This window comes from Heptranchias perlo, chromosome 38 (assembly GCF_035084215.1).
Source record: "Heptranchias perlo isolate sHepPer1 chromosome 38, sHepPer1.hap1, whole genome shotgun sequence".
In the NCBI taxonomy this organism is placed as follows: Eukaryota; Metazoa; Chordata; class Chondrichthyes; order Hexanchiformes; family Hexanchidae; genus Heptranchias; species Heptranchias perlo.
In genome coordinates this window covers 16,580,603-16,588,118 of record NC_090362.1, presented here as the reverse complement: position 1 = coordinate 16,588,118, position 7,516 = coordinate 16,580,603, and positions in this window count along the sequence as shown.

The following is a 7,516-nucleotide window of genomic DNA, read 5'->3' as shown; positions in this document are numbered from 1 at the left end:
TGTTGTGTTTCACACACTCTCTTTCTGCGTGCCTATCTACTTCACTCCAAATTATGCTGTTGTGCTTCTCCTCCTCTCTCTTGTCGATCTCCTCCTTTCCACAAGTCTCTTACTCTTCCCTTCGGTTGGGTGTCTTTTTTTAAAAAAACCTAAATACAGATTCCCAAATGGTTGCAGAAAATAAATTTTGTAAAGACAAAAATAATTGGCAAAAAGATTTAAGTAAAATAGTGTAATTGATCCATGGGAACAAATGGCCATGTAACAATGCAAAAATATAATTAAATGGATTTCCTGTGGCATTGCTAATGGATAAAGATTAAATACTCTTATTGCTTATCTATTGCAGGTGTTAGACTCGAATTTTTGGAGCAAATCCAGATGGAGACAGAACTGCTGACCAAGTTAAAGTTTATTAGAAAGCTTTGTGCACAAAGGGAGAGTGGTAAGCTTCCTCAAGCTCGCACCTAACTCTCAGAGGAACATCAGCACTACAAGCATGTTTATACCTTTCAATAAGCAACACCCACCTGACGTGAAAGGTGAGGGTACATGTTTACATAACTACAGTGGGTTTCATTGGGTGGTATAGTCTGCCACTCACTTGTCAGGGGCTACCTTGGGTCATCCCATGACATTAAACATCTCACATTCCTGAGGAGGACCCTTATCAGTAAACACATAAGTCCCAGACATTGAGACTGCACCGGGGTCTTCACAAAGTCCTGATCAGCTCATCCCTTACTCCCTTTTGTGCTGGGGTGACCTTGGAGATATCCACTGCTCCTCCTCCAAGGTCACCCCAGCACAAAAGGGAGTAAGGGATGAGCTGATCAGGACTTTGTGAAGACCCCCGTGCAGTCTCAATGTCTGGGACTTATGTGTTTACTGATAAGGGTCCTCCTCAGGAATGTGAGATGTTTAATGTCATGGGATGACCCAAGGTAGCCCCTGACAAGTGAGTGGCAGACTATACCACCCAATGAAACCCACTGTAGTTATGTAAACATGTACCCTCACCTTTCACGTCAGGTGGGTGTTGCTTGTTGAAAGGTATAAACATGCTTGTAGTGCTGATGTTCCTCTGAGAGTTAGGTGCGAGCTTGAGGAAGCTTACCACTCTCCCTTTGTGCACAAAGCTTTCTAATAAACTTTAACTTGGTCAGCAGTTCCGTCTCCGTCTGGTTTCACTCCAAAAATTCGAGTCTAACACAGGTATAGAAATAATGTTGCACTTTTATCAAGCAAAGTTAGATCTTTATAATTAGTAGCTTTTCATCTGGCAAGTGTCCAGAGTACATAAAACATAATACTTGGTTCTAAAAGAATGGGTTAACATTTTGTTTCTCGAGCTTCAGGCGCAGAGCTTTGCACAGTAGTAGTGCACATTGGATTTCGGGTGAGTACTAGGAGTGTCGAAGAGAGTTTTATGTGAATGCATTAACTAGTGCACTACCAGTAGAAGCTAAACCCTGATGTCTAACCCATAAGGAGACCTTTCGCGTCAGATCTAATTGTTGCTAGGCTACTCTGGTGATGTCACTGATGGGAAGCTGTCTGATGCATTTCAGAGCTGTTGTTTGATTGTTATGGCGGAGGTTGGGGGGGGGCGCGGGGGTTGGTGCAGAGGGTCACAAGCTTGGCCGATCTGGAAGTTAATCCAAAGTCTTCCACCCTCCAGAATAGCAAGCTGCTGACTGGATATGCTTCAATCCCTGTTCAGCTCAATCCCAAACTCACTCCATTTCCCTTCCTCTCCCCATCTACATATCCAGCATGATTTCTGGATTGGCTCCAAGATTGGTCTGCTGACACAGCAATCAATGGGGCTTCTCCAGAATTTTTCCCTTTCGATCGCTGGAACAGCCTGGAGGTGAGCATTTGACTGCTTAGTATTTTTTATATAAAAAGCAATTAACGTTTTTCTAAATGTTGCAGCAAGTTAACTCGATTTCTGGCAGTGAATTTGGTTTCTAACCCTGAAGCAAGGGCAGTGGGTGTATAGGAACACCATCTTTAAATTAGCATTTAATATTTATATCTTTGTGCTGGATTCCTGAGAAAAGAGTAGCTCGCAGAATATCCACCACCGAGAAGGACATGGATTATTGCAGGCGCACGGGTTCACCATCACCTCCAAGTTCCCCTCCAAGTCACACAACATCCCGACTTGGACATATATTGCCTTTTCTTTGTCGTCACTGGGTCAAAATTCTGGAACTCCATACCTAACTGCATTGTGGAAGTACCTTCACCACACGGACTGCAGCAGTTCAAGAAGAAGGCCCATCACCACCGTCTCAAGGGTGACTCGTGATAGGCAATAAAGGCCGGCCTTGCCAGCGATGCCCATAATCCTGAGAATGAATTTTATTTTAAATTAAAGAAGCCAGTACAAAGTTAAATCTTAGATTAAAATACTTCATTTTTTAATGCTTTTAATCAAGATTGATGTTAGCGGCTTGTACGATCAGGTGATATCTTGCGGACAACTTTGCCTCACAGTAAGTTCAGATAGGTGGTTGCAGTGTGTGTTGTAAAAGAAGTCAAAATTAAATTGAATATAAAAGTACGATTCAAACAAACATTAAAGACAGGAAGATCGATTCGAGGAACAAAATGGAAAACAAAAGGAAGTAACTAAACGGAAGAAAATTTAAATACCAATTTTTTTGGTACACTTTCATGAAAATCAACAAAATTAACCTAATAATTTCACAAAAACAACAGGAAAAAAAATATTTGAAGACAGCTCGCTGACAACATGATGGAAATGCTTCACAATGGGAATGAGGTTATTGTCCCACAAAATGGTACAGTTCAACACTTCAGCTGGCTATCAGTAAAAGCAAAGAGTTGGAAGCACTTCTACCATTTGGAAACCAGGAGGACAGTAAGTGGGCAGATGGTTGGAGGTTGGAATTTTTATTTAAGGTGTTGTTACTGGAGGAAGGTGGGCATGACGGGCATGACATCTGCCTGAGTCCATGACTGCTGAGCCCAACGAGCTTCCGGGTTCAGACTAATTGACGTCTTGTTCGGAGAGGAAATCTTGCAACCATGTCCGACCTGGGCAGCAGGCCAATACGCGGGTAAGTATGCCAACCTATTCAGCCCCTTCTGCTTCTTTTGCAGGAGAAGACTGCACATAACCAGAGGGAGAGAAGCCACACAGCTTAAGGAGCCATCCCCCACTGCGCCAACCCCAGCCACAGTTCCATTACACCTTTTGAGGAGGCAGCCCAAGACATTCAGGGCATGGACAATATGGACAATATGGAGAAAGTAGGGGATGGTGAAACAGAAGACATGGTCCCAGCTCAGAGTATGTGCCCAACTCTTTCCATTCTTTATTTCCATTTGTTCACTCACTCACTCAAAGCAGATGCTGCTCACCTCCTGGTCCGTCTATCTGCAGAAAGCATACTGACTGAGTTGCCACCGAGGCTGCACCTTAACTCTTTGTTGTTCTTTTCTAACTCTAGGCATGGCACACGAAGTGGAGTTGGGGGCCAGAAGAAAGCACCTCTGAACAGGTACCGTTACTCACTCTAATCCTGCAAAGCACCAGCTTAGGAACATCGACCCTGTAGGACTTTGGAACAAATTTGGAAACAGTGCAGCGGGTGGTACACAGAGCACAGACGAGTAGGACCAAGTGACATTGGCCCCGGAGAAACAGGAATCAGGTATTCAGAGGGTCAGCTTGTGGCCATTCTTTTTAATGATGATTTGCACACACACTTTGAGAGCCCAGCTTTTGATAGAAGGATGCTTTCTGAGCATTTAGAATTGCTACAGGAATTGGAGAGCGTGCTTAGCAGCTTTCAGCATAGAAAGAAAGACTTGCATTTCTATAGCACCTTTCACGACCTCAGGACATCCCAAAGAGCTTTACAGCCAATGAAATACTTTGAAGTGTAGTCACTGTTGTAACGTAGGAAATGCGGCAGCCAATTTGCACACAGCAAGATCCCACAAACAGCAATGAGATAATGACCAGATAATCTGTTTTAGTGCTGTTGGTTGAGGGATATTGGCCGGGACGTCGGGGATAACTCCCCTGCTCTTCTTTGAAAAAGTGCCATGGGATCTTTTACGTCCACCTGGGAGGGCAGACGGGGCCTTGGTTTAACGTCTCATCCAAAGGCAGCTAGTGTGGAGCATTATGCAACCTGTCAGTGTGGTGTTCTGATGTTAGAAACGTTGGAAGCTGCCAAGGAGCATGTTGCAAGTCCAGGGCTACCTGCAGTGTAGCCCCTCCTCTCTCTCTGTGACAGACATTGTAATATCATCTCTCAGGTATGGTCATACTATTGTCATGCAGATCTTGGATTGTTCTTTAGACAGGCTAGGAGATTGAATTAAGGAAGGTATTAATAGGGGCTTCTGTAATCTCATTTGATCTACCCAATAGGTGGAACAGGTGTGGAATGGGCATGGAAGGCATCACTTGTGTCTCTGGATGACAACTCATCTGCTTCCTTGATCTGTCCCCCATCCAACAGCTGCACATGTGAAAGACTAACCCCACAGCTCGTCCCCGCTCACAGCGATCGAAGCCATGGCTAAATGTCTCTGGGGCCTTTGACAGATACACAGCAGCCTGTCACCGCCCATGCTTCATATCCCAAGGAAACAGAAAGACAGGCTTGCGTTTATATAGCACTTTAACTTGACTCTGGAAACATCCTAAATACTTTGCATGCAATGAATTACTTTGGAACGCAGTGACAGTAGGTAAACATGGCAATCATTTTCCACTAGCAGAGGCCAATATTTCAGTCACTACACCCTTGCTTTTGGAACTCTCCCATAATCACTTTGTTTGCTGCCTCCCTGCTCTTAAAAACCCTATCTCTCCGACCGTACATTTATCCTTTTCCACCTTGCTTTTTCCCATCTCCTGCTTGTTGCTCACCTCTCAGCCTTGTAAAGCAGGTTGTTGTTTTCTTGAGGTATACACCTGCAAAACTCTCATTAATTTTGGTTGGAAAAATATAGCCGATTTAATGCATCTCGCTCTTAAAAATATGCCCAGCTCCATGTGCTTAAGCGGGTTTTGTCATGTCTCTCTCATTCCTTTTGATCATACATCCCACTCCTAACAGTTCCCTCATCTTAAAGGACTAAAAGGATTTGAATTTATATAGCGCCTTTCACGACCCGAGGGTGTCCCAAAGTCTCTTGACGGCTTTGCACATGCACTGAACTTCTTCAAATATTCCATTTGTTCCCTAGCCTTTTCGAGGCAGAGGAGGACTAAGCTTATTCATTCAAGAGCGTTGAAATCTTGAGTGGGTTATGGTCTGCGTCCCAAGTGTAAATATTTGTTCAGTGCAGTGACTGGCTTGCAATATTCTATTTGTAGATTTTTAGCTGTGAGGAAATGATTTAAATTAATTGTCTTGGGATTTTGTGACGTACTTTATCAACCTTTCCGTGAGATCACTTTCCAATTCATCTCCCTTCAGCCGCCATAGTGGAAAAGGGACAATACATTCAAACCTGGTGAAAGTTAATTGCGTTAATCACCCGGAGAAGCCACAGCAATGGTTCAGTGGCGTGGATAGGCAAGGGAAAGCTCATCTGGAGCTGGGTTAAGTTCTATTTGTTGAGACAAGGAGCTTTGTCCTTGATCTCACTTTAAGAGTACTTCATACTGACAGTAGTTGCAGAGTGAGAAATGATCCATTCCTTAACATTGATGACCTTCATTTTAAAAGTTACCCTCAGAAACTAGGAGGTCTCATTGCTTTCACTGTTTTTTAAAGGATACTAGTTTTTTTTTAAACAAAGTAATGTGGTATCTCTACTGTGCAACCAGGCCATGCTATTGTAAAGCAGAAAAAAAAAATCCAGATTTCCTGGAATGGTGAAATTGGGGACGAACGTGATAAATTAGATTGTCGTGTGCCCCAATCCTCCAGCGGCAAATTTACGCCAAAATTTGCTGGAGAACTGATTAGGATTTGCCGCAACGATGCAGCCAATGGCCACTGAACAGCGATAGTGCTCACAGGCTGTCAGGGCCGCTTTGGTGAAACATCGATCTTTATTGTTTCAATTGCTGTGCAATCTCTGGGGTGTTTTTCTGGTCACCACATTTAAATTGCCCTCGCTACATGGCATGGACCACAAGGTCTAGACTGAGAAGGCACTAATTGTAGAGGAAGAATTTACTTTTAACTTTTATCATTAACGGGACATTGCAGAACCAAAACTGTTGAGGCTGTGTTAAAATTGTATCAAACTGAAGACACTATACCTATAAAATTATCAATAAATGTTACATTTAGCAATGAGTGCTCCAATACACTGACAATACTTACTTGTTTCATTACAACAGTATCGATTCTTTGGAGTGGGCGGTGGGAAGCCAGGGTGGGGGGGGGTTAGATTTGCTAAGGGTCACCATGTATTGCCCTGCCGTTGCTACTGCAAAGTTATGCTAATTGATTTCTCACAGTTTTTTGGACAGGGTCGGGGTGGAGTGGTGCAAAATTTCCAGGAGATTATCAAGTGGTGTAAGCAAGGGTGTAAGTCACTTACGACAACATTTCCTGGAACTTCCGCTCTATAATAATGGCGTACGCCATAGATTCTCAGGACATTCCGAGCCAATAAGTGCTATTCTGACCTGACTGTGGTATCTTCCCCTGTGTGTGTGTATATATATATAAAACCTTATGTTTTTATGGCCTTTTATAACCACTTCTAGTTTTCTTTGTTCCTCCACTCTATTAAGAATCTCACCATTTAAGGTGGACTTTCTTTCACTGTTCTTTTTACCAGAATGTGTTGCTTCTTAGTTCTCTGCATTAAGTTTCCTTTGCCACCTAACTGGCTACTCTACTAACCTGGCTATATCCTCCTGTAACCTCCTACGCTCTTCCTCAGTTTGCCATGCTCCCTAATTTGGCATCATCACCAAACTTCAATACCAAGCCTCTTGTGCCTATGTCCAAACCATTTTTATTCATATAGATACAATGGAGGTCCCAGCATCAATCTTTGGAACAACAACACGAACTTGCATTTATATAGCGCCTTTAACAGGAGCTTTATCAAACAAAATTTGACACCGAGCCATATAAGGAGATATTAGGACAGGTGACCAAAAGCTTGGTCAAAGAGGTAGGTTTTAAGGAGCATCTGAATGGAGGAGAGAGGTAGAGAGGTTTAGGGAGGGAATTCCAGAACTTAGAGCCTAGGCAGCTAAAGGCACGGCCGCCAATGGTGGAGCAAAGAAAATTGAGGACGCTCTAAAGGCCAGAATTGGAGGAGCACAGAGATCTCGGAGGGTTGTAGGGCTGGAGGAGGTTATAGAGATAGGGAGGGGCGAGGCCATGGAGGGATTTGAGCACAACATAGGAACATGAGTAGGCCATTCAGCTCCTCGTGCCTGCACCGCCATTTGATAAGATCATGGCTGATCTGTGATCTAACTCCATATACCTGCCTTTGGCCCACATCCCTTAATACCTTTGGTTGCCAAAAAGCTATCTATCTCAGA